Here is a 27424-nt window from a genome sequence, read left to right as displayed (position 1 = left end):
TGACATGTGGAATAGGTCTCAACACTGCCGCGTAGAATAGTCCCATCACGTTGACATTTAGAATAGTCCCAACACTTTGGCATGTAGAACAGTCCCAACAATTTGGCATGTAGAACAGTCCCAACACTTTGGCATGTAGAACAGTCCCAACATTTTGAAATGTAGAACAGTCCCAACACTTTGACGTGTGAAATAGGTCTCAACACTGCCATGTAGAATAGTCCCAACACTTTGGCATGTAGAACAGTCCCAACACTTTGGCATGTAGAACAGTCCCAACATTTTGACATGTAGAACAGTCCCAACACTTTGACATGTGGAATAGGTCTCAACACTGCCATGTAGAATAGTCCCAACACTTTGGCATGTAGAACAGTCCCAACACTTTGGCATGTAGAACAGTACCAACACTTTGACATGTAGAGCAGCACACCAGGGTGGGTTGTAGAGAGTGAGGAGGAATACCTCACTGCATCTCACAGCGTGAGAGACTGCCCCAGCTCCTGCTCTGTACTGATGCAGATTAAACAGTCACACTTCTACTTCAGGGCTGCTTGAGATTGGCAGTGCTTTTATTTCCCTGGGTTTGCAGACAGTGAATTTTAAAACACGCGTGTGCACACAATGGAGGGTGGATAATTTTTGTTGACATGCATATGCCACAGTTTGCATGAAGACGTGATATTAGCATAAGTACAAGAAGAGGTGTTACATGTGAGAGTGAGACATAGAAAGCACTGACTGTATGTGTGTAGAATGTGGTGTGTGCACCATCAGCAGGCTGGTCCCTTACAACATAAAAAAAAGATGTCGAAGTTGCTGCAGTTCCACATGTGAAATAGCTGTTTTTACATGTTGAGCTTAAACAGTTAATTATAGTACAATTATATCTTCACATTAATTTAAGAGTTCACATGCAAGAAAACTCCCAACTGTTAAAATCTCACTTTCACGTGTGGAAATCCAGATTCATGTGGGGTTGAAATAATGTTATTCTCCTCACATGTGGAAAGGTGATGTCAATATAATTAAAACAAGGATATACAGTGGGGCAAAAAAGTATTTAGTCAGCCACCAATTGTGCAAGTTCTCCCACTTAAAAAGATGAGAGAGGTCTGTAATTTTCATCATAGGTACACTTCAACTATGACAGACAAAATTAGAAAAAATCCAGAAAATCACATTGTATGAATTTTAATGAATTTATTTGCAAATTATTGTGGAAAATAAGTATTTGGTCAATTTCAAAAGTTTATCTCAATACTTTGTTATATACCCTTTGTTGACAATGACAGAGGTCAAATGTTTTCTGTAAGTCTTCACAAGGTTTTCACTCAATGTTGCTGGTATTTTGGCCCATTCCTCCATGCAGATCTCCTATAGAGCAGTGATGTTTTGGAGCTGTTGCTGGGGAACACGGACTTTCAACTCCCTCCAAAGACGTTCTATGGGGTTGAGATCTGGAGACTGGCTAGGCCACTCCAGGACCTTGAAATGCTTCTTATGAAGTCACTCCTTCGTTGCCCGGGCGGTGTGTTTGGGATCACGTTTCACCTTCAATGCCCTTGCTGATGGTAGGCTTTGTTACTTTGGTCCCAGCTCTCTGCAGGTTATTCAATAGGTCCCCCCGTGTGTTTCTGGGATTTTTGCTCACCGTCCTTGTGATCATTTTGACTCCACGGGGTGAGATCTTACGTGGAGCCCCAGATCGAGGGAGATTATCAGTGGTCTTGTATGTCTTCCATTTCCTAATAATTGCTCCCACAGTTGATTTCTTCAAACCAAGCTGCTTACCTATTGCAGATTCAGTCTTCCCAGCCTGGTGCAGGTCTACAATTTTGTTTCTGGTGTTCTTTGACAGCTCTTTGGTCTTGGCCATAGTGGAGTTTGGAGTGTGACTGTTTGAGGTTGTGGACAGGTGTCTTTTATACTGATAACAAGTTCAAACAGGTGCCATTAATACAGGTAACGAGTGGAGGACAGAGGAGCCTTTTAACCTCTTGAAACTCCCCATCCCGGATCCGGGATTGTGACTAAGCCTCAGGCTCATTAGCATAACGCAACGTTAACGATTTCTGAAAATCGCAAGTAAAATTAAAATAATGCGTTTGCTCTCAAGCTTAGCCTTTTCTTAACAACACTGTCATCTCAGATTTTCAAAATATGCTTTTGAACCATAGAAATTGACTAATTTGTGTAAGAGTATGCAAAGCTAGCATAGCATTTTGTGTAGCATGTAGCACGCAACATTTTCACAAAAGCCAGATAACCAAATAAATAAAATCATTTACCTTTGAAGAGCTTCTGATGTTTTCAATGAGGAGACTCCCAGCCACATACCAGATGCGCAGTGTTTCCTGAAAGCGTCTGTGTGTAGGAGAAATCGTTCCGTTTTCTACATTGCGCCTGGCTACCGAAACGAACCGAAAATGCAGTCACCTACAACGTGAAACTTTTTCCGGATTAACTACATAATATCGACCGAAACATGGCAAACGTTGTTTGGAATCAATCCTCAAGGTGTTTTTTCACATATCTCTTCATTGACATGCAGTTCGTGGAAGCTTGCTTCTCTCTCTGTGCCCCATGGAAAAATACTGGCAGGTGACTTTGCGCACCAATTTCGGCGCAGGACACCGGGCGGACACGTGGTAAATGTGGTCTCTTATGGTCAATCTTCCAATGATCTGCCTACAAATACGTCACAATGCTGCAGACACCTTGGGGAAACGACAGAAAGGGCAGACTCATTCCTCTTGCGTTCACAGCCATATAAGGAGATCATGAAAGACAGAGCCTCAAAAATCCTTGTCATTTCCTGGATGCCAAGTCATCTTGGTTTTGCCTGAAGCTCACGTTAAAGGGCACGCACAGAGAAGATATTTGTATTTCTGGACACGTCAGAGTGTTTTCTTTCGAACAGTAGCAATTATATGCATAGTCGAGCATCTTTTTGTGACAAAATATCTTGTTTAAAACGGGAACGTTTTTCTTCCAAAAATGAAATAGCGCCACCATAGGTGTAAGAGGTTAAAGAAGAAGTTACAGGTCTTTGAGAGCCAGAAATCTTGCTTGTTTGTAGGTGACCAAATACTTATTTTCCACCATAATTTGCAAAAAAATTCATAAAAAATGCCACAATGTGATTTTCTGGATTTTTTCTTCTCATTTTGTCTGTCATAGTTGAAGTGTACCTATGATAAAAATTAAAGGCCTCTCTCATATTTTTAAGTGGGAGAACTTGCACAATTGGTGGCTGACGAAATACTTTTTTTGCCCCACTGTATACCCATTGATTCTTTGAGAATATAACGTCATACACCATCAGAACCCCAAATGCTCTATAAGCTTGTTTTACTCCAATGTTTGTAAACAAAATAAATGTAATCAACCACTGTATAGCCTAAAAACATGGTTAAAACTATAATTTTAATATTATGGATGGTCAGTACTTGCATCCATAGCAGTGGGGATTTTAGCATGTAAATCTTGCCTGGGCAAATTCAACAAAACAAAAAAATGTATGCCAGCAAAGCCACTACACAATACAACACTGAACAATACATAAATTGCACTAACGATAACTAACAGTGCCCACAAACTGTTAGGGCATGCATAAAGCTGTCCCAGCTTGTCCCAAGCAAAACATAAACCCAAAAGTATTGGTAGCAAAACAAAATATTGATAGGAAATCATTTCGAAATATGAGAACAAATTAATTGTAAATGGATGCAATAGTTTTCAGTGATTTAAAAAAAATGATTACATGATTAAATTAAACACCTGCCTCTTTCCTGTAATTTCCCCTATCTTTGGTTATGTTTCATTGGCCTTTGCTTATGCTGCCTTTTTTGCAAGTTGCACATTTTAGACCATTCATTCCCTGGATGGAAGTTATAGTGGAAATTTCAGTTCTGAGAGAGACTTGGACAATTATTCAGACAATCATCTTTATTCAACATCGATGAATTATTGCAATAATGAAACCGTCGACCGCACACTCTAGATTGTGTTGCCGAGAGCTTAACTGATTAATGAAATAACAGCAATCTTATATAGGCCCTAAATGCTCAGTGAGACATTTCTACCGTTCCCATAAGCCACCTTGATCCATCTCCTGGTTATCTGCACGGGATGTTGTTTTACTTCCAAACCGGCTTAGTTTCCCAGTTGCCAGGTAGATGAGACAATGAGACATTGTTCGAAACTCTTCTAGGCCATCACTATCTCAGGTCACACACAAACATCTTGTCTCTAGAATGCCAGCTTTTAGATGTTAATCACCAAGTCATTGTCAGCTCAAGCTATGCCTAGCAAAACCCATTTCCTTAACCAGATGCCCAGACTAACTGCAGGAAGCTAGAGTGGACACCATAAAAACTCAACATTAGCAGGCCAGTCTTACTCTTAGTTAAATATATAACTGTTTACTATTAATATCAAACAAAATTGGGTAAGTATGTCATTTTTCCCTGACAGAGTATTCATGTAGCTGGAAGTGGTGAAAATGTCTAAAAGTAATGTTTGAAGTCCAAGTGTCTGAAAAGTACGGGGTTTGTTCACACGTGTCTGAAAACCACGTGATTGTTTTTCTATGTTTTTTTGTAAGGGGTAAGCTATGGAAGAAGAACCTTCACATACTGCTTCGGTCCACTGGTGCGTGACCGAATGTGCCTGTGCTGCATATCTGCCATGGCCTCAAGTCACAGCTCTGTTATAAAGGGAAACTAACACAAGAAAGAAACATAGTAGGTCAGCATCTTCTTACTGAGGTGATCAAAGCAATATGGCGAACCTGAAAAACTCTTTGGTACCCCCTGATGTCTATTAGATTTTTAATTACTGAAGGATTTTTTTTCTTCCCAACATTCATTAATAATTAAAAAGCTATTCGCTTTTCAACTTGGCTGGTAGGGGTTAAGATTGTGCTGAATGGTTAAGCACTGAGTACCTTTCAGCAAATGTTGCTTTAAACCACTGTAATTAGCAGACAAACTACAAGCTGCAATTATTCCCCGTCATTGTTAATAACAGCTGGCTGCATTTATTCTTAGGTAGATTTATGAATGTATGTTTTAATGTTTCATTTGTAATTTCAAATGAAGGTCACGGCTGTACAAAGCTTGTTTTTTAGTCTCGTTTTGTCTCTTTTTTGTCTCTTTTGCCCCTCTCCCTCACCATGGCATTGCAAGCCTATGAAAAAAACTCCATTGTCATAATACATCTGCATTGGTGCTCCAAAGTTGTGAAAATGAGTGTGTTCCATATCTTAAGTCTCAATGGGCCATAAAAAAATTGTTCATCAGTTTTGTACAAAGACGTTAGACTTTATCCTGGCAGTGCTTCCCTTTGCCTCTGTGAATATTTAAGTCATGTTGTGCAGAATTATGCAAAATGTATGCAGTGCACATATTTTTCCTGCAAGGCCATCAGAATATGTGTTGCACTATGGCTTATATTCCAGGGGGTGTGAATACGATTCAACAGCAGATGCCAAAAAGCCAAGTAATTTCTTGGAGAAGATTGTGTTCCTGTCGTCCTGTGGACTGGTGCAGGTGTCCCAGGGGTTAGGTATACATATCATCTACCAAAATGGGAACATGTCCCGTCCTCCACTATAGAGCAACAAATTAGGTCACATATGCAACAAAGTATTTTGATGACCAAGAGTTGTAAAAATCTAATTAAAATCAAATCACATTTTATTTGTTATATGCGCCGAATACCACAGGTGTACGTACAGTCGTGGCCAAAAGTTTTGAGAATTACACATATTAATTTCCATAAAGTTTGCTGCTTCAGTGTCTTTAGATAATTTTGCCTGAGAACACAGCCATGAATAAAGAATGGTACCAACACGTCCTCCAAGAGCAACTTCTCCCAACCATCCAGGAACAGTTTGGTGACGAACAATGCCTTTCCCAGCATGATGGAACACCTTGTCATAAGGCAATGCCCCAAACAATCGGAAAGGGGATTCATCAGAGAAAAATGACTTTACCCCAGTCCTCAGCAGTCCAATCCCTGCACCTTTTGCAGAATATCAGTCTGTCCCTGATGTTTCCTGAAGAGAAGTGGCTTCTTTGCTGCCCTTCTTGACACCAAGCCATCCTCCAAAGGTCTTTGCCTCACTGTGCGTGCAGATGCACTCACACATGCCTGCTGCCATTCATAAGAAAGATCTGTACTGGTGGTGCCCTGATCCCACAGCTGAATCAACTTTAGGAGACGGTCCTGACGCATGCTGGACTTTCTTGGGCGCCCTGAAGCCTTCTTCACAACAATTGAATCACTCTCCTTGAAGTTCTTGATAATCCGATTAATGGTTGATTTAGGTGCAATCTTACTGGCAGCAATATCCTTGCCTGTGAAGCCCTTTTTGTGCAAAGCAATGATGACGGCATGTGTTTCCTTGCAGGTAACCATAGTTGACAGAGGAAGAACAATGATTCCAAGCACCACCTTCATTTTTGAAGCTTCCAGTCTGGTATTCAAATTCAATCAGCATGACCGAGTGATCTCCAGCTTTGTCCTCATCAACACTCACACCTGTGAGAATCACTGACGTGATGTCAGCTGGTCCTTTTGTGGCAGGGCTGGAATACAGTGGAAATATTTTGGGGGGATTCAGTCCATTTGCATGGCAAAGAGGGACTTTGCAATTAATTGCAATTAATCTGATCACTCTTCATAACATTCTGGAGTATTTGCAAATTGCCGTCATACAAACTGAGGCAGCAAACTTTGTGAAAATTAATATTTGTGTCATTCTCAAAACCTTTGGCCACGACTGTAGACCTTACCGTGAAATGGTTACTTACAAGCCCTTAACCGCTCTGGGATATGTGGGACGTCCCACCTGGCCAAAAGCCAGGGAAAATGCAAAGCGCCAAATTTAAAAAAATTACTATAAAAATCTAACTTTCATTCAATCACACATGCAAGATAGCAAATTAAAGCTACACTTGTTGTGATTCCAGCCGACAAGTCAGATTTCAAAAAGGCTTTTCGGCAAAAACAAACGATGCTATTATCTGAGGATAGCACCTCCGTAAACCAAGATAGAAAAGCATATTTCAACCCTGCAGGTGCAACACAAAACGCAGAAATAAAAATATAATTCATGCATTACCTTTGACGAGCTTCTTTTGTTGGCACTCCAATATGTCCCATAAACATCACAAATTTTTTAAAAATCATCACAACTTTAGGTATTTTTTAACATAAATAATCAATAAAATTGAAGACAGGATGATCTGTGTTCAATACAGGAGGAAAACAAACTGGAGCAAGCTTTCTGGTCACGCGCCTCTATCTAACAGTACACTTCAAGTGACCTTTGTTCAAGATGGCTGTACTTCTTCATTACACAAAGGAATAACCTCAACCCATTTCTAAAGACTGTTGACATCCAGTGTAAGCCATAGGAACTGCAAGAAGGTCCCTTAGAAATCTGGATTCCCAATGAAAACAAATTGAAAAGTGAGTGACCTCAAAAAAAAATCGGAATTGTTTGTCCTCTGGGTTTCGCCTGCTAAATAAGTTCTGTTATACTCACAGACATGATTCAAACAGTTTTAGAAACTTCAGAGAGTGTTTTCTATACAAATATACTAATAATATGCATATATTCTGGTGATGAGTAGCAGGCAGTTGAATTTGGGCATGCATTCCTTCCGGACGTGGAAATACTGCCCCCTGTCACCAAGAATTTGACAAACATTGCAGGTCAAGAAATAGAGTTAATAAAATATTTACTAAATTAACTCACTAAAACCCAACATAACAGTAACAAGGCTATATACATGAGGTACCAGTACCGAGTATATGTGCGGTGGTACAGGTCAGTCGAGGTAATTTTTAAATTGACTAGATAATAAATAGCAAATAGCAGCAGTGTAAAAACAAAAAAGGGGGGGGGGGGTAAATGTAAATAGTTTAGTTCAGCTGTCTTATGGCTTGGGGGTAGAAGCTGTTAAGGAGCCTTTTGGTCCTAGACTTGGTGCTCCGGTACTGTTTGCAGTGCGGTAGCAGAGAGAACAGTCTTTGATTCTGGTGACTTAAGTCTTTGACAATTTTTTGGGCCTTCCTGTGACACTGCCTAGTATATAGGTCCTGGGCCCCAGTGATGTACTGGGCCATACGCATTACACTCTGTAGTGCCTTACGGTCAGATGCCGAGCAGTTGCCATACAAGGCAGTATTGCAACAGATCAGGATGCTCTAGATGGTGCAGCTGTAGAACTTTTTGAGGATCTGGGGACCCATGCCAAATCTTTTCAGTCTCCTGAGGGGGAAAGGTGTTGTCGTGTCCTCTTCACAACTGTCTTGGTGGGTTTGGATCATGATAGTTTCTTGGTAATGTGGACACCAAGGAACTTGAAACTCTCGACCCACTCCACTTCAGTCCCGTCAATGTTAATCGGGGCCTGTTTGGCCCTCCTTTTCCAATAATCCACGATCAGCTCCTTTGTATTGCTCACATTGAGATAGAGGTTGTTGTCCTGGCACCACACTGCCAGGTCTCTGACCTCCTCTCTATAGGCTGTCTCATCGTTGTTGGTGATCAGGCCTACCACTGTTGTGTCGTCAGCAAACTTAATGATGGTGTTGGAGTCATGCTTAGCCGCACAGTTGTGGGAGTACAGGAGGTGACTAAGCACGCACCCCTGAGGGGCCCCAGTGTCGAGGATCAGCGTGGCAGATGTGTTTTTGCCTTCCCTTACCACCTGGGGGCGGCCCGTCAGGAAGTCCAGGATCCAGTTGCAGAGTGAGGTGTTTTGTCCGAGGGTTTTTTTGCTTAGTGGTGAACTTTGTGGTCACTATGGTTTTTAACGCTGAGCTGTAGTCAGTGAACAGCATTCTCACATTGGTGTTCCTTTTGTCCAGGTGGGAAAGGGCAGTGTGGAGTGTGATTGAGATTGTGTCATCTGTGGATCTGTTGGAGCGGTATGCAAATTAGAGTGGGTCTGGGTTTTCTGGCATGATGGTGTTGATGTGAACCACCTTTCAAAGCACTTCATGGCTACCGACGTAAGTGCTACGGTGCAGTAATCATTTAGGCAGCTTAGCTGCACTTTCTTGGGCGCAAGGACTATTATGGTGGTCTGTTTGAAACATTTAGGTATTGCAGACTCGGTCAGGGAGAGGTTGAAAATGTCATTGAAGACACTTGCAAGTTGGTCCGCAGATGCTTTGAATGCTTTACACGCCCTGGTAAACCGTCTGGCCCTGTGGATTTGTGAATGCGGACCTGTTTAAAATCTAGCTCACTTCGGCTACAGAGAGCGTGATCACAAAGTCGTCCAGAACAGTTGATGCTCTTCAGTGTTCCTTGCCTCAAAGTGAGCATAAAAGGCATTTAGCTCGTCTGATCACTGGGCAGCTCGTGGATGGGTTTCCCTTTGTACTCCGTAATACGTTTCAAGCCCTGCCACATCATACGTCAGAGCCGGTGTAGTAGGATTCAATCTTCGTCCTGTATTGATGCTTTGCATGTTTGACGGTTCATCTGAGGGCATAGTTGTATTTCTTAAGCGCCCGGATTGGTGTCCCGATCATTGAAAGCGGCAGCTCTAGCCTTTAGCTCGGTACGGGTCTTACCTGTAATCCATTTCTTCTGGTTGGGATATGTACGTACGGCCACTGTGGGGATGACGTCGTCGATGCACTTATTAATGAAGCCGGTGACTGAGGTGGTATACTCCTCATTGCCATTTGATTAATCCCGGAACATATTCCAGCCTGTGCTAACAAAACAGTCCTGTAGCGTAGCATCCACTTCATCTGACCACTTTTGTATTGAGCCAGTCACTGGTACTTCCTGAGTTACTTTTTGCTTGTAAGCAGGAATCAGGAGGATAGAATTATGGTGTGATTTGCCAAATGGAGGGTGAAGGAGAGATTTGTATGTGTCTCTGTGTGTAGAGTAAAGGTGGTCAATCGTTTTTTTCCCCTCTGGTTGCACATTATTTGCTTATGGCATTGAGTGCGGTCTTAGTGCCAGCATTGGTTTTTGTTGGTAAATTGACGGCTACAAATGATATGGATATGAACTCTCTTGGTAGATAGTGTGTATACTGCTTATCATGAAGTATTCTACCTCAGGAGAGCAATACCTCGAGACTTATTTAATATTAGACAATTCGTACCTGCAGTTATTGACAAATTGACACACAGCCCCCGCCCCTCGTCTTACCAGACGTAGCTGCTCTGTTCTGCCAAAACACAGAGAAGCCAGCAAGTTCTATATTATCCGTGTCATCGTTCAGCCATGTCTCGGTGAAACGTAAGATATTACATTTTTTATGTCCCGTTGGTAGGATAGTCTTAATCGTAGAGCGTCCAGTTTGTTTTCTAATGATTGCACATTGGTCAATAATAACAAGGGTAGTGGTGGTTTACTCAGTTGCCGACGAATTTTCAAAAGGCACCCAGACCGCCGCACCCTGTATTTCCGTCTTTTCTTAACTCAAATGACGGGATTTGGGCCTGGTCTCCAGGAAGCAGTATATCCTTCACGTTGGACTCAACGAACTAGACCGAAAAAACATTTGTCTATTTCGAGGTAAGTAATCGCTGTTCTGATGTCCAGAAACTCTTCTCGGTCATTAGAGAGGGTAGCAGCGACATTATGTACAAAATGACGTTACAAACAATGCGAAAAAACAAACAAAATATCACAGTTGGTTAAGAACCCATAAAACGTCAGCCATCCTCTCCGGCACCATGATAAGGCTTCGTTGTACCGTTGTTTCAGAGTGCCCTTGAGAAACAATAGAGTGCAGATTAGTTTGAATCATGGTTGCACCGTTACTTTAGTGAAAATGGCTTGCTTCTAGCTCAACCAGATCAAAAGATCTGACCCATATTACCAGAGCGCCATTTTTATCTTCCTAGCGGATCGCCAGGACCATAAACAATGTCGTGGGCTGTGGTGGAAGAAGTGTTGGAAAAAAGTAAAGATATCTAAAATAATGACTTAAATAGTACTTCAAATTATTTTTACTTAAGTACTTTACACCACTTTGTGCTATTCTAAAACGACTTGAGCGTCTGTCTACGTCGTTAAAGGGATACTTCGGGATTTTGGCAATGAGGCCCTTTATCTACTTGCTCAGAGTCAGATGAACTTGTGGATACCCTTTTCATGACAAAATCTCGACTTATCCTTTCAACCATTTGTTCACACTTTGCTCAATCAAGTTACCTTTTTGGCTAGAGCTAAAAACCTGGTAACTTTACTATTATATCCAAACATTTTTGTGCAATAAAAGGGGGTGAATGAATAAATTACAGAACTCTTGCAATGCATGAATGAGAACTCTTGCATGTTGTCATCACAAACCTGATTGTCACGCCCTGGTCTATATTTATTATGTTTATCTTCATTTATTGGGTCAGGCCAGGGTGTGACATGGGTTTATTTGTGGTGTGTTTCATCTTGGGGTTGTGTGGGGTGTATAGCATAGTCATTGGCTGCCTGAGGCGGTTCTCAATCAGAGTCAGGTGATTATCGTTGTCTCTGATTGGGAACCATATTTAGGTGTGTTTCCATATTTAGGTGTGGAACCATATTCTTTGTGTGTTTCGTGGGTGATTGTCCTTAGTGTCCTTGTTCCTGTCTCTATGTTAGTTTTACACTAGTATAGGCTGTTTCGGTTTCGTTACGTTCTTTATTTGTATTGATTCGTGTTTTACGTTTTTTCATTAAACATGGATCGCAATCTACACGCTGCATTTTGGTCCGACTCTCTTTCACCTACAGAAAACCGTTACAGAATCACCCACCGCAAACGGACCAAGCAGCGTGTCAACAGGCAGGTGCAGCAAAGAGAGGAATGGACATGGGAGGAAGAATTGTTCGGAGAAGGACCCTGGGATCAGCCTGGAGAATATCGCCGCCCCAAAGAAGAACTGGAGGCGGAGAGAGCTGAGAGACGCTGGTATGAGGAGGCAGCGCTGCAACGCAGATGGAAGCCCGAGAGTCAGCCCCAAAATTTCTGGGGGGGGGGGGCTCAGGGAGAGTGTGGCAGAGTCAGGAGTCAGACCTGAGCCCACTCTCCCTGTTTATCGTGAGGAGCCAAGGAGGAGACCAGAACCGGTGTTGGAGGTGAGCGAAGCAGAGACTGTGAAGGAGTTAATGGGGAAATTGGAGGAGAGAGAAATGAGGGAGTTGCTGTGTTGGTGCTTTTTGCATGGAATTCGCCCGACGGAACGTGTCAGGGATTTGATGGCACCTGGGTCAGCGCTCCATACTCGTCCTGAGGTGCGTGTTAGTCGGCTGGTGAAGTTGGTGCCAGCCTCACGCACCAGGCCTCCTGTGCACATCACTAGCCTTGCACGTCCTGTGCCAACACTGCTCTCAAGATCTCCAGTACGCCTTCACGGTCTAGCCCATCCTGTGCCACCTCCACACACCAGCCCTCCGGTGGCAGCTCCCCGCACCAGGCTTCCTGTGCGTGTCCTCGGCCCAGTACCACCAGTGCCAGCACCACGCATCAGGCCTACAGTGCGCCTCGCCTCTCCAGCACTACCGGAGCCTTTCTCCTCTCCTGCACTGCCGGAGCCTCCCGCCTGTTCAGCGCTGTCGGAGCCTTTCTGCTCTCCTGCGGTACTGGAGTCTCCCGCCTGTTTAGCGCAGCCAGAGCCTTCCTCCTCTCCTGCGTTGCTGGAGACTCCCGCCTGTTTTGCGCAGCCAGAGCCTTCCTCCTATACAGCGCTGCTGGAGTCTCCCGCCTGTTTAGCGCAGCCAGAGCCTTCCTCCTCTACAGCGCTGCTGGAGTCTCCCGCCTGTTTAGCGCAGCCCGAGCTGTCCGTCTGCATGGAGCAGCCAGAGCTGTCAGACTACATGGAGCAGCCAGAGCTGTCAGTCTACATGGAGCAGCCAGAGCTGTCAGTCTACATGGAGCAGCCAGAGCTGTCAGTCTACATGGAGCAGCCAGAGCTGTCAGTCTTCATGGAACAGCCGGAGCTGCCAGTCTGCATGGAGCAGCCGGAGATGCCAGTCTGCATGGAGCTGTCAGTCTGCAAGGAACTTCCAGTCTACAAGGAGCTGTCAGTCTGCAAGGAGCTGTCAGTCTGCAAGGAGCTGTCAGTCTGCATGGAGCTGTCAGTCTGCATGGAGCTGCCAGTCTGCATGGAGCAGCCAGAGCTATCAGTCTGCAAGAAGCCGCCAGAGTGTCAGTCTACATGGAGCAGACAGAGCTGTCAGTCTACATGGAGCAGCCAGAGCTGTCAGTCTACATGGAGCAGCCAGAGCTGTCAGTCTTCATGGAACAGCCGGAGCTGCCAGTCTGCATGGAACTGTCAGTCTGCATGGAGCAGCCGGAGCTGCCAGTCTGCATGGAGCTGTCAGTCTGCAAGGAACTGCCAGTCTACAAGGAGCTGTCAGTCTGCAAGGAGCTGTCAGTCTGCAAGGAGCTGTCAGTCTGCATGGAGCTGTCAGTCTGCATGGAGCTGCCAGTCTGCATGGAGCAGCCAGAGCTATCAGTCTGCAAGAAGCCGCCAGAGCTGTCAGTCTACATGGAGCAGCCAGAGCCGCCAGTCAGCATGGAGCAGCCAGATCCGTCAGTCAGCCAGACTCTTCCAGATCTGCCAGTCAGCCAGACTCTTCCAGATCCGCCTGTCAGCCAGACTCTTCCAGATCTGCCAGTCAGCCAGACTCTGCCAGTCAGCCAGACTCTTCCAGATCTGCCAGTCAGCCAGACTCTTCCAGATCTGCCAGTCAGCCAGACTCTTCCAGATCTGCCAGTCAGCCAGACTCTTCCAGATCTGCCATTCAACCAGATTCTTTCAGATCTGCCAGTCAACCAGACTCTTCCAGATCTGCCAGTCAGCCAGGATCTGCCAGAACTGTCAACCAGCCAGGATCTGCCGGATCCAAATACCTGGCTGAGCTTCCTCTCAGTGCTGGGCTTCCTCTCAGTGCTGGGCTTTCTCTCAGTGCTGGGCTTCCACTCAGTGCTGGGCTTCCTCTCAGTGCTGGGCTTCCTCTCAGTCCCGGGCTTCCTCTCAGTGCTGAGCTTCCCTTCAGTCCCGAGCTGTCTCTGCCCCGAGCTGCCCCTCTGTCCCGAGCTGCCCCTCAGTCCCGAGCTGCCCCTCAGTTCAGAGCTGCCCCTCAGTCCAGTGGGTTTCTGGGTGAGGACTACTAGGACATGGTCGGCGGCGAAGGTAGACTATCCTAGGACGCGAGGAGGGGGGACAAAGACATTTATAGAGTGGGTTCCACGTCCCGCGCCGGAGCCGGAGCCGCCACCATGGACAGACGCCCACCCAGACCCTCCCTATTGTTTTGATGTGCGTCCGGGAGTCCGCACCTTAGGGGGGGGTTCTGTCATGCACTGGTCTATATTTATTATGTTTATCTTCATTTATTGGGTCAGGCCAGGGTGTGACATGGGTTTATTTGTGGTGTGTTTCGTCTTGGGGTTGTGTGGGGTGTCTAGCATAGTCATTGGCTGCCTGAGGCGGTTCTCAATCAGAGTCAGGTTATTATCGTTGTCTCTGATTGGGAACCATATTTAGGTAGCCATATTCTTTGTGTCTTTCGTGGGTGATTGTCCTTAGTGTCCTTGTTCCTGTCTCTATGTTAGTTTTACACTAGTATAGTCTGTTTCGGTTTTCGTTACGTTCTTTATTTGTATTGATTCGTGTTTTACGTTTTTTCATTAAACATGGATCGCAATCTACACGCTGCATTTCGGTCCGAATCTCTTTCGCCTACAGAAAACCGTTACACTGATGTTTTTAAAGATAGGAAAATAGTGATTTTACACAATGTAGAAACCTTATATTCCACAAATTACGTTGTAATTTCCTTGACAGGTATTTGTATCAACATTTTAGCTTTTAAAATAAATGAATGTATACTGTTACATATTAATTTCTAGGGCTTCTAAAGTAGCTAGAATTCATATAGGCTGAATCTAAATCAATTTAAGAAATCATATTTTCTGGTGCTCCTAACTTTTTGTGGTGCTACCAATGAAACATTTTAATTTATATCCCTGCCTGTGCAGAACCAATAATGCATGTCTGGATCAATCTACACTCCTAAAAAAACATTTCTATAGATATTTTTCTATTATCTTCATATTCCTGTGAAAAACATGCTGCACTGTAAATTACGCTGAGATTGATAGAAGTGGTCAGGTGACAATGTAGCTGTAAATCATCTTAAAACAAGCCATCTTAATGAAAATGACTTGTGGTGTCGTTACATGGAGTGTGACTAAATGTGGATTGAGGGAACAATATCCTATACAATGTGGGGGTATAAATTGTGAACGCATATAGTTATTGTAATGGAAACTTACCTGTTAGGGAGGAGAGTGACTGTGAAAGACCACTAGCTCTCCTTGAGTTTCACAGATTGTGATATCAGCAGACGAAATTAGAAATGGCGGGTGCAGTGTAATAGTATTGGCTCGGCCCCAAGGGAAGGATTGCATATCGGCGTAATGAATTGCAGGGGAGGGAGTCCCTGGGCGTTGCTGCTCCATGTAAACACCATAATGGAAATATATTGGATTTCCTTTAGGCTCCTTGCACTGGTTAATTGCCAGATTGACAGACCAACCTGAGATCTTTATCCAAAAAACACCTAGAATACAGAGTTCCCTTCCCTAAGCGAACAGCCAGCAGAGGCATCCTCTGTGTGTGGTTCCTCTTTTTGGTCCCGTTTCTGAAGTTTCTGAATATATCACGCTGGTGTTTGTTTGTGTTTTTCTTTTAGGTGAGAGCGTAACCCGATGAAGTATGATACATGTATATCACATGCAAGGGAGAGCAATTGCCAAGAATTTTCTGGAAGAGGAGAACGAGACATACCTTGTTTACTGCCATCAAGGAGGCAGAAAGGTCAGTGCTCTTTGTTATACCATAAATTACTCTACCTCACTCATGTTTGAACAAGAAATTTGTTTTGAAATAACATGTTCTCTCCTGGATTTGTCAAGATGAACACTTTATAACAGTGTAGCCTGCCTATGTTGGCTTCAGAGGTGAACAGCAGTGCAGTGGGGAATCAGGCTAATTTCTTTAACTAATTAAACAGAACTGTGACTAACTACCCTGGATTTACGTAGAAACACACTTAACCTCCCAATGAGATGTTGCTGACAGTCAATGCTACCTTCTAGCAGCAGACAGTGACGCCAATTAAGTAATTCAACTTTACTAACTACCCTAGATGTATTTAGAAATATTGTAATTATCCCAATGTGATGTTGCTACCTGCCAATGCTACCTCCTAGCAGAGATTCCATTTCAAACTGACACTGATCCACCTCTCATAACCACAAGGCACTAAGAATGGCAGCAGATGAGCAGAGCAATGTTGGTGAAAAGTTTCCCTTTGTGCTGTGTCACTCATTAGAGACGAGACAGACACCTGTCTTATGGCTAACACAAGCCCATTAGCCCAGGCTAGGAGTGGGAAAGGGTCAGACAAAGACACAGCCTCATCTTTATGTTATTCATTTGACTGAGACTCTGTGTGAGTTTGATTGCTCTTCACTCACAGTGAGACGTGTCCCCCATACGCAATCATGGCCCAGTCCATGGCATTAATTGTATGTACCACTACCATAGATTCGGCTGCTTAGGTTTCTTTTTCTCCCAAGGTTGACGATTCCCTCTGGTTTCATCTGTCGTCTCCCAGGACATACAGATTTATTCGGGTAACGGCGCTAAAACGGTGTAATTGCCATCTGCATTGAATAACAAATTGTTGATTGCAGATGCTACCACGGCTGCATGTACGCGGTAGCACCCGGGTAATGTGTTTGTCAGGTTTCTCCCATACCGGCCACAGCTGTTTTATGGCTTTGAATTCACTGAGACAGAGATGGGGATGTTTACAAAGCCAAAGATATCCTGCCTTAAAGCGCAGAGCCCAGGGCCTTGAGTGCTGCTGGAGCTACACTAGATACCCCCCTAAACTGTATCCTGTCTGTGGCTGGCTGGATCTCCCTGGAGGTATATGCTTTTAACCTTGACTCACTCCCCATTCCCAAGCCATTTGGCAAAATAAAGGAGGAAGGAAGGAACACACAGAGATAAATTACACACATTTGACCACTCTCACTAGACAGGCCACTGGAGCCTGGGGAAATTAAGCTCCACTGATAGTCTGTACTGTGCTTTATCAAACAGTGGTTATCAGTCTTTATATTCATTAGGACTCCATTTGTGGCTGTCCTGTTTGTGTGGCTGTTGTTACTGGTCTCAAAGCATTTCACACTTCTTCACCATTAAGAAAATCACTAGATTTGAGATTGATTTGCCCGGCTCAATGTTTTAGCAATCTCAATATCCCGGCTCCTCGGTTCTGTCCAACTTGGGATAGATTAAAGGAGGATTGAGAATAAAGAAATAAGCACCACGATATACAATGATCTTTTGGATAATTAAAGGGGACTAGAAACACCTCAGAAAGTAAAGAGTTGTCTTCAATTCACTAATACTAAACATGTGCATTGAACATGGGAACATCTCTATTTTGGGGGATTTTGATCTTGAACAATGTTTATTAGTGGTATGGATAGCGCCACCGTGCATTGCTATAGCAACGACTGAGTCATTGGCAGTGTTGAGCAAATGGTGAGTTTTGACATGGGGACTGAAAGTGAATGTTGCCCTTTCCTCCACTCGCCTCCAACTTCGACACTGCTCTGTCATTGAGATCAGGACAACAATGTTAAGGTAAGTAACTGACACAATCACTTTTATGTTGGTAATTATAATATTTACATTTTAGAGTATTTTTTCTGATTAATAAGATTAACTTTTGATAACAAGCCGAGTAGACAGTCAGCCGAATAGACAATCAGCAAGGAAGGTCGATGACTAGCATAACGGTACTTGATTTAGCTAATCTTGTCTATGCTAATATTTTATTTGATATCTGTACAACATAAAATTATCTTATTGACAATTTGAAGAGTGTTTGTCTGTAGGAATTATTCAGAGCTCAAACAAATTTGCTAGTGATGCGATGTGTAGCTAACCAGCCAGAGAGGGCTAATGCATAATTATTAGCTAGCTAGCTAGATAACTACATAGCTAGATATCTATTTAGGTGTTTGTTATCTGTGACATAAAATAGTAGCTAAGCCTTTTGAGTTTTTTGACTGGAAGGTAATTGTCAATTATGTACTATTAGGACTATATACAGTGCATTCGGAAAGTATTCAGACTTTTGAAAATGTTGTTACGTTACAGCCTTATTCTAAAATTGATTAAATATATTTTTTTGTTCATCAATCTACACAAAATACCCCACAATGACAAAGCAAAAACAGGTTTTAAGAAACGTTTGCAAATGTATAAAATAAAATAAAAATGGAAATGGAAATATCACATTTACCTAAGTGATAAGACACTTTATCAGTACTTTATTGAAGCACCTTTGGCAGATATTACAGCCTTGAGTCTTCTTGGGTATGACGTTACAAGCTTGGCACACCTGCATTTGGGGAGTTTCTCCCATTCTTCTCTGAAAATACTCTCAAGCTCTGTCAGGTTGGATTGGGAGACTCACTGCACAGCTATTTTCAGGTCTCTCCAGAGATATTAGATCAGGTTCATGTCTAGGCTCTGGCTGGGCTACTCAATGATATTCAGAGACATGTCCGAAAGCCACTCCTGCATTGTCTTGGCTGTGTGCTTAGGGTCGTTGTCCTGTTGGAAGGCGATCCTTCTCCCCAGTCTGAGGTCCTGAGCGCTCTGGCACAGGTTTTCATCAAGGATCTCTCTGTATTTTTCTCCATTCATCTTTCCCTCATCCCTGACTAATCTCCCAGACCCTGCCGCTGAAAAACATCCCCACAGCATGATGCTGCCACCATCCATGCTTCACAATATGGAGGGTGCCAGGTTTCCTCTAGAAGTTACGATTGGCATTCAGTCCAAAGAGTTCAATTTTGGTTTCACCAGACCACAGAATCTTGTTTCTCTTGGTCTGAGAGTCATTTAGATGCCTTTTGGCAAACTTCAACTGGGCTGTCATGTGCCTTTTACTGAGGAGTGGCTTCCATCTGGCCACTCTACCATAAAGGGCTGATAGGTGGAGTGCTTCATGAATGGTTGTCCTTCTGGAAGGTTATACCATCACCACAGAGTAACTCTAGAGCTTTGTCAGAGTGACCATCGAGTTCTTGGTCACCTCCCAGACCAGGGCTCTTGTACCCCGATTTCTCAGTTTAGCTGGGCAGCCAGCCCAAGGAAGAGTCTTGGTGGTTCCAAACTTCTTCAATTTAAGAATGATGGAGGCCACTGTGTTCTTGGGGACCTTTAATGCTGCAGACATTTTTGGAACCCTTCCTCAGATCTGTGCCTCGGCACAATCCTGTCTCAGAGCTCTACGAATCATTTCTTCAACCTCATGGCTTGGCTTTTGCTCTGACATGCACTGTCAACTTTAGGACCTTATATTGACAGGTTTGTGCCTTTCCAAATCATGTCCAATCAATTGTATTTACCATAGGTGGACTCCAATCAAGTTGTAGAAACATCTCAAGGATGATCAATGGAAACAGAATGCACCTGAGCTCAATTTCAAGTTTCATAGCAATGGGTCTGAATGCTTATGCAAATAGGGTATTTATTATTTATACATTTGCAAACATTTCTAAAAACCTGTTTCCGCTTTGTTATTATTGGGTATTGTGTGTAGATTGATGAGGGGAAAAAATACTTGAATCTATTGTAGAATAAGGCTGTAACGTAACAAAATTAGGAAAAAGTCAATAGGCCTGAATACTTTCCGAAGGGACTGTATTTTAGTGGGTGTTTTTTATCTCTCTTTCTCTCTCTCTCTGACACTGTGGTGGACTGTCAGTTCTCAGATCTTTGTGAGGGCATGTAGGGGCTGGAGAGAGTGGATAAGATACTGCTGAAGTTTCAAAAGGGCTGAGGGACAATTACACCCTCACAGGACACACCCTCACAGCCTAGCTGAGCTGAGATGAACTTCAATGTTCTTCCGTAGCAATTGTTGACTTTGTTACAGGAAAGTTAGAAAAGAGAATATGATGTGGTTTGTTTGTATAGCACCTGAATAGGAGAGCAGTTATGCTAAGGCGGCAGGGTAGCCTAGTGGTTAGACTAGTTGGACTAGTAGCCAAAAGGTTGAAAGTTCAAACTTCTGACCTGACATGGTACAAATCTGTCATTCTGCCCCTGAACAGGCAGTTAACCCACTGTTCCTAGGCCATCATTGTAAATAAGAATATATTCTTAACTGACTTGCTTAATTAAATAAAGGTAAATAAAATAAAAAATTGTAGGGGACCAAAATTGTTTTAGGTAGTGGTACTCCAGTGAGTGTGAGTCATTGCACACATAGGCACGACTAAAGGGACTCCAAGTCTTCCCCAAGTATCTCAGACTGTCACTGGTAATTTCGCCTCTGTTACATGCTTGTCATTTTTTTCCATTCTGACTCTTTGTGTATTACGATATTGGCCTAGTGGAATGTAGTACAAAAGAAAATGAAGTTGTAATATTATGCCTTATTCTTATCATATTTTGTAGTTACATAACAATTTTGGTAACAATATCCCTGAGATTAATTTTGGATATGATGTTTTGGTCATGACAGCGATGTGCGCAGTGAGCCACATTGTTTTCAGGTTTGAATGAGACAATATCTTCCCCTAGCCTTGTTGTTTCGATAAAGTTTTGGCTTTATTCATAATATATTACTTGTGTATGTCTTTCCTTGTCATATTTAAGACTAAGGGTGTTTTCACATATAGTCCTCTTTTAACCGATCTCAGTCCTCTTTAAAGCAAACTTTTGGGTAAAAAACAAACTAAGCAAAAACAATGTATTCACACGGCCCCTGCCTTTGAATGAGGACACAAACTCTTTGCAAGTTCACTTAATCTATTTTGTGGCCTGAGTCCTCTTTGCATTCACATTGCTACTGTATGTTTAGAAATGAACATTCCATCAGAATGTGTCAACGGACAGCTATATACAGTATGTGTTTAATAAACTATCAAGATAAGAAAGTGTCTGATCACGGAACATCCATATAGTTATAGAAAAATTCCACTGTTCTCGCTAAAATTGCTTTAACTCATTTACAGTAAAAAAAAATGTATTACTATTCTGATTTCAGATTTTAAACCCTTACTAAATAAGGAAGACCCAATATATGGCCGACCGGCTCGATTCGGTCTTATTTAGCTAAATTTGAAATTGTGATTTTTTTCACATTGGACAAAAGTAGAGACTCAGAGATAGAAAATGGTATATCATATACTACAGTTGAAGAACAACGGGAAACTACTTTTTGATGAACTTGTAACCTCACTTTTGAGAAAATGGCCGTTGAATGTTTTGGTACACATACAGTAGTGGACTTCTTTGTCTACACCATTCAGAATATTTCACGGCCTCTTAAGCTATAGCCCCGCCCATCTCTTTCAGGAGTGTTCAGAGCGCACACTGGGTAATCAGGCCGAGGAGTAGGGTTGCTCTGAGCGTTTTGTCCTAAAACAGCAGTCAAGCACCCAAGCTAACTGGCTAATGTTGGCTGTCTTGCTAGCTACTTCCAGACAAAAATTAGAGAACAGCTCACTCTGACCATTTTACTCACCCTAGCAGAGCTGGTTAGGCTAGTTTTGTGTTATATATAACTATCAAATCAAATGGCTCTGAGATACGAATAATATTACTACACAGATCATACATATAATGTTAGCTAGCTGACCTAACAACAGCAGTCAATCACCCAAGACAACTGGCTAACATTGGCTAGCTTGCTTGCTACTTCCAGACAACAAATGAGAGAACAGCTCACTCTGACTATTTTACTCACCCTAGCAGAGCTGGTTAGGCTGGTTTTGTGTTCTCCAGAGCGTTGGTGACTGCAAATGTGCTGCTGGCAACAATTTCATTAAAACATTTTGCCAACGTTTACTGACAACGGCCATATTCAACGGGTGTTAAGCATTCGTAAATGTATCAGTTATTCTGTGCTCTGGCACACTCAGAAGAGTCTTCTGAAATTGCCAGAGTATATAATTGGTAAATTCGCTCTGGCTACGTCTATCAACAGTTGTCACAGTGACATCATTAACATTCTATTGAAATGGTTACTTGCATAGTGAAGTATTTTGTTAAGACGTGTAGCTAGCTAGCTAAACAATGAACCATAACCCCAACTAATGAAGGTTACTACCCTGCATGAATCTGCAGGTAGCTAATTTACCGGGTTCAATGTTAGATAGCTAACATCAGGCTATAACTAGCAAAGAAAATGGCTCTGAAATACAAAAAATATTACTACACAGATCATACGTTACGTTAGCTAGTGAGGAAGCCAGCTAACATTCGCTAGCTAGCTAACAGTACACTTTAACTTAAAATAAAAAATAAAAAATTGTAATGTCTGAAAACGTAGCTAGCTCGACTATCTTACCCATATATATGAATGGACGCTTCTCCCTATGTCACAGTTGCCATGGTTGGCCTTAGTTTGAAGATGTAATCTAGAGGCAGGTGTTTTCTCCATCTCATTAGCTATCATACTCTAATTCCACTGATTTCAAAACTCAGTCCAGAAAGTGGAGAACAACACTTATGCCGTTTTACTATGTGATATCGAAAAAAAAAAGCCTCGTTAGAAAGGATTACCTACTACACATACTGACCAGCTCAAAAAGATGTGCTTCATGGCAGACCAATCTAAACTCTCTGGATGTCCAGCTCACCCATTATCTCAGACAATCAGGGGACCGTCGCTGGAGGCTCCGGACTGGGAACCGTCGCTGGAGGCTCCGGACTAGGGACCGTCGCTGGAGGCTCCGGACTGGGGACCGTCGCTGGAGGCTCTGTGCCCTGGATTTTCACTGCAGGCTCCGGGCCATGGATCATAACTGGAGGCTTCGTGCCATGGATCATCACTAGAGGCTTCGTACGTGGAGCCGGAACAGGTCTCACCGGACTGAGGAGACGTACTGGAAGCCTGGTGCATGGAGCTGCCACAGGGCTTATCAGGCTAGGGAGACATACTGGAGGTCCGGTACGTGGAACCGGAACTTTTGGGGAGATGGGGAGATGCACTGGAAGCCTGGTGCGTGGAGTAGGCACCTGATACACTGGGCCGTGGAGGCGCACTGAAGGTCTCGAGCGTAGAGCTGGCACAACACATCCTGGCTGGATGCCCACTTCCGCGTGGCAAATGCAGGGCGCTGGCACAGAGCGCACCGGACTGTGAGTGCTCACTGGAGACACAGTGTGCATCACCGCATAACACGGAGCCTGACCGGTCACATGCTCCCTATGGCAAGCACGGGGAGTTGGCTCAGGTCTAAACCCTGACTCCGCCTGTCTTGTCCCCTGCCATAATCTCCTCCCCGGTCCAGCTCATCCTCCAAGTTGGCGCACCCTGCTTGGTCTTTGTGTGGTGGGTAATTCTGTCAAACTCCCTGTCATAGGTGCAGCGTGCATGTAATTCCACATTTTTTTTTAATAAAGTGAAACCTTCACAAAAAACAGGTAAACAGAAACCGAATGTGACGCAACCGTGGCGCACATAAACACACATAGAAAATAACTCATTACCCACAACATTAGGTGGGGAAAAGGCTGCCCAAGTATGATTGCCAATCAGAGACAACGATAGACAGCTGCCTCTGATTGGGAACCATACTTGGCCAAAAATAAAGAAATAGAAAACATAGAATGCCCACCCAAATCACACCCTGACCGAACCAAATAGAGAAATAAAACAGCTCTCTAAGGTCAGGGTGTGACACTGTTTTTTCTCTATCTTCATTAGGAATTTGTATAAATGGCAGCTTTTATGGGGAAAAAAGTGTTATTTTTGTATAAGATACACATTTTCACAGGTGTTTTTTCTTGACTGATTACCATTTGATTGATGTGGTGCTATTGTTTGTCATATCATTTGAAAGGGCTGTTTTTCAGCTTTCAAAATATGTATCATGTTTTCATATATGGTTTGAGACCAACAAAGTATGCTCACTAATACACGCAGAGGTCATGGTCGCAGTAAATTCATAAATTCCCAAACTCTCCTGCCAGTGACGCAACAATGCCAATATGGCAATTTACAGTTATACAGTTAGCTGGTGTTCTAAAGCCAAGTGTTTCCATTCCCCTTTAATGTGCTCTCCTTTTCACACAGACTGATCTTTCTTTCTCTTCTTTCCAAATGGATTTGTTCATAATTCATGGCAGTTTGGTGCACTGTGTACAGTGTGTGATCTATGTGTAGTCAGAGCAAGTCCCCCATGCCCACCCATCTCTATTATACAGGCTCAGCTCAGAGCCAGAAACACTAAAGCATGGCATGGCCTCTCTACTCTGCTCTGCAGAATATTGCCAACATCCTCCACCCCCAGGCTGCTTTACAGAGCCTTTCATTGGTATGTGTCACTCACGACCCCACTGATTCACCCTGGCTGGTCACCCGCCACTGGCCTACAGTCACTCGCCCACGGACAACATGACAATGGCAAGCTAGCCAAGTATGTGCTGTGTGTGAGCCTAGGTGTGAATATCGCTGAAAGTGTCCAGCCATCTGCCAGTGCATATGGAAATAGCTCTGAAGCTTGGATAGATACCCTCTGAGCTCAGGAATTAGAGCGTTTTCACTGAGGCATAGTTTTCACTGATGATGCTATACAGTACATTGGTCTCCGTGGTGCTGGTGTCAGGCAATATAACACATGCAAATTTGAATGAATGTGATTTACACATTCTAGTCTTGTTGTGGTTTGTTTAGGTTGCCAGGATAATTTTAATGTCTCATTTAGCATAGCAGATACAGTACCAGTCAAAAGTTTGGACACACCTACACATTCCAGATGTTTCACAGGCAATGGATATTAGAACGGATGGAAATATGTCCTTTGGTCTCATGAAAGATTTTTGGTTCCTACCGCCGTGTCTTTGTGTGAGGCAGAGTAGGTGAATGGATGATCTCCGCATGTGTGGTTCCCAACTTGAAGCATGGAGGAGGAGGTGTGATGGTGTGGGGGTGCTTTGCTGGGGACACTGTCTGTGATTTATTTAGAATTCAAGGCACACTTCACCAGCATGGCTACCACAGCATTCTGCAACGATACGCCATCCCATCTGGTTTGCATTTAGTGGGACTATCATTTGTTTTACAACAGGACAACCTTTAGGTTGTGTAAGGGCTATTTGACCAAGAAGGAGAGTGATGGAGTGCTGCATCAGATGACCTGGACTCCACAATCACCCAACCTCATCCCAATTGACGGTTTGGTTTGGGATGAGTTGGAACGCGGAGAGAAGGAAAAGCAGCCAGCATATGCAGCTCAGCATATGTGGGAACTCCTTCAAGACTGTTGAAAAACAATTTAAGGTGAAGCAGTTCGAGAGAATGCCAAGAGTGTGCAAAGCTGTCATCAAGGCAAATATATTTCGATTTTTTTAAATACTTTTTTATTTACTACAGGATTCCATATGTTTTATTTCATTGCGTTGATGTCTTCTACTATGTAGAATAATATTAAAAATGAAGAAAAACCTTTGAGTATGTGTGTCCAAGCTTTTGACTGGTACGGTATGTGTGACTCAAATTGTTGTTAAAATGTGTGTTGCATGAGAGAGATGAAACTCTTTCTGGGTGGCTGCACTGCCATTAAAGAGAGAGAACTTACTAAAAGTTCCAACCTTTTCTTTGGCACAATGTGTTGTGGTGCCATGAACAGAAACGTACTAATTGCTCGCCAAGGCTATACACAGACGTGCTCTGTTCTCAGACTAAAGGGAATCATATACACTGTGTACAAAGCAGATAACAATATGTAGCAGTGTACAGCAAGGGGAGGATGTTAGCTAGTGTTCGTGGCCCTCTACAGCTTAAGTTGCATGCTTTAATGTGTGCTAAGCTTTGGCACCACCTGTGATAGGTGGGTGAGGGATAAAGAGAATTCCATTTGATTGGCACGGTGGCATGAAGGTGACATGTGAATGTGAAATGTAAAATATACATCGGTGAACAATGGCACAATCTGCAATATTAACTGCTGTTCAATGTTCATGTACATACATGCTGTACATTTATCCAACACCATCCCTCAGCTTTATAGCAAACCTAGTTGCGTGCTTTTGGTGGATAATGGCACATTCATTTCATAAATCCAGTCATGTTCTCATAGCACTAGGTCAGAAAATGTTATCATAGTTGTTACAGTAAATACTGTATATAGCTCTATGCTGTATCTATCTATATGGTTGTGACTGTGTAATAGAGGGCCATAAGAGAGATTTATGTAAGGGATGACATAAAGGCCAAATGCATATGCTGATGTTTGCATTACTCAGAACCTAGTGCTGTGTTCATACAGCGTGGGAGAGGCTTCCGGCTCCAGATGGTGCCACATGATTTTCATAGTATTACAACTGTAGTATTGTACAGTAGCTGTGACGCACACAATCGTCCAAGCATTGACCTCGCTTCTCTACTTTTACAGTCGCCATGGGCATCATGCACCAATTATTTTAGTGGGACCAGAAAGTGTGTGAGGATGGAAGCAGGGGTGATCTTAGAATTATCCAAATACCTGAGACTGATTTTTTTCCTGCAATCTAAAACCATAATCATTATGCCTAATTCTATGTAAAAAAAATAAAATAATAATCTGTATAGGTTATCTAAGAATACATCTTAACCTGTTCAATTGTAATTTTAATTAATTAACTTTTATGCCTTTAGGAGTTTAATACAACTGCCACACAGGTATAAGGTATCATAACCCAAGAATGGAAGCACTTTTAGTCTTTCCTTGTCACGCCCTGGTAGAAATATATTATGTTTATTCTTCATTTATTCGGTCAGGCCAGGGTGTGACATGGGTTATTGTGGTGTGTTTTTGTCTTGGGGTTCTGTGGGATGTCCAGCATTAGTCTATGGCTACCCGAGGCGGTTCTCAATCAGAGTCAGGTGATTATCGTTGTCTCTGATTGGGAACCATATTTAGGCAGCCATATTCTTTGTGTGTTTTGTGGGTGATTGTCCTTAGTGTCCTTGTTCCTGTCTCTGTGTTAGTTTACACAAGTACAGGCTGTTTCGGTTTTCGTTACGTTCATTACGTTCTTTGTTTTGTAGTATTTGTATTTAGATTCGTGTTACGTTTTGTTCATTAAATGAAAACCGTAACATTCCTGAAGTCAGCTAAGAAAGTGTGACAGTCTGAAATGCCTTGGTAGCTAGTTATGAGGTTGGGAGATTGTATCACGTTTCAGGTAAGACCCAGATGCAGACATCATCAAAATAACAACAGTGTATTAATCGAACAGGGAGTGGCAAAAGACAGGACAAGGGCAGGCAGAGGTCAGTAATCCAGAAAGGTGGGGCAAAGGTACAGGACGGCAGGCAGGCTCAGGGCAGGCAGAACAGTCATCACCGGGA

The 27424-nt window shown here is 43.1% G+C and overlaps 1 protein-coding gene across 1 annotated transcript in view; it reads left to right on the top strand.

Moving 5' to 3' along the window:
• The window catches only part of LOC135505794 (leucine-rich repeat and fibronectin type-III domain-containing protein 2-like), a 152516-nt gene that overhangs the window by 35028 nt on the left and 90064 nt on the right, over positions 1 to 27424 (top strand). The window contains exon 2 of the mRNA XM_064924936.1: positions 15737 to 15861. The gene's annotated coding sequence lies outside the window, so the exon portion shown is untranslated. The remainder of the gene's footprint in view (positions 1 to 15736; positions 15862 to 27424) is intronic.

The sequence above is a fragment of the Oncorhynchus masou genome, chromosome 19 (genome assembly GCF_036934945.1).
Source record: "Oncorhynchus masou masou isolate Uvic2021 chromosome 19, UVic_Omas_1.1, whole genome shotgun sequence".
Taxonomy (NCBI): domain Eukaryota; kingdom Metazoa; phylum Chordata; class Actinopteri; order Salmoniformes; family Salmonidae; genus Oncorhynchus; species Oncorhynchus masou.
Note: the sequence above shows the minus strand (reverse complement) of the source record. Positions and strands in the feature narration are given on the sequence as shown.